Below are 542 nucleotides of genomic sequence, written 5' to 3' on the forward strand. Positions count from 1 at the left end.
TTTGGGATATGGATGCAGCAATGATCAACTTGTCCTTTTAAAAATCCGCATACTCCATGTTCTTTCAGGAGTAGCATATCTAAGGCCAGCCGATTTTGTAGAGTCATTTTGGTTGTAGCTTGTAATCGTATGTTCAATTCTTTAAATCCTTCTTGGGTGACTCTTGCTAATCTTTCTACCTGTCCTGTAAGTCTGTACATCATTTCTCTGTTTCGGTAATTTGCTATAGGACCAAACAGAGACTATAGAGCCCATTCAAGTTTTACTCCACTAGAGCGTTCCTGCCAAATTTCATCCGGGTTTTCATCTTTGGTAACTTTTCGTTTTGGTCTTATTTGTAAAGGCTCACTTTTTCTATTGAATGGGGATCTTTCCCAGATTGGACATAAAGTGGGGAGACTTAAAGTAAATTCTTTTACTTTTCAGTCTACGGGCCTGTGGGTTGTCCACGTACCATTGCTTGTTACCAGACAAACTGCCCCGGGCTTTGGATCGTACTTCTTCTACATCCTATCATTATTTTGTGATTTACTCGTCCCCGT

This window comes from Acanthisitta chloris, unplaced genomic scaffold, assembly GCF_000695815.1.
Source record: "Acanthisitta chloris isolate BGI_N310 unplaced genomic scaffold, ASM69581v1 scaffold31344, whole genome shotgun sequence".
In the NCBI taxonomy this organism is placed as follows: domain Eukaryota; kingdom Metazoa; phylum Chordata; class Aves; order Passeriformes; family Acanthisittidae; genus Acanthisitta; species Acanthisitta chloris.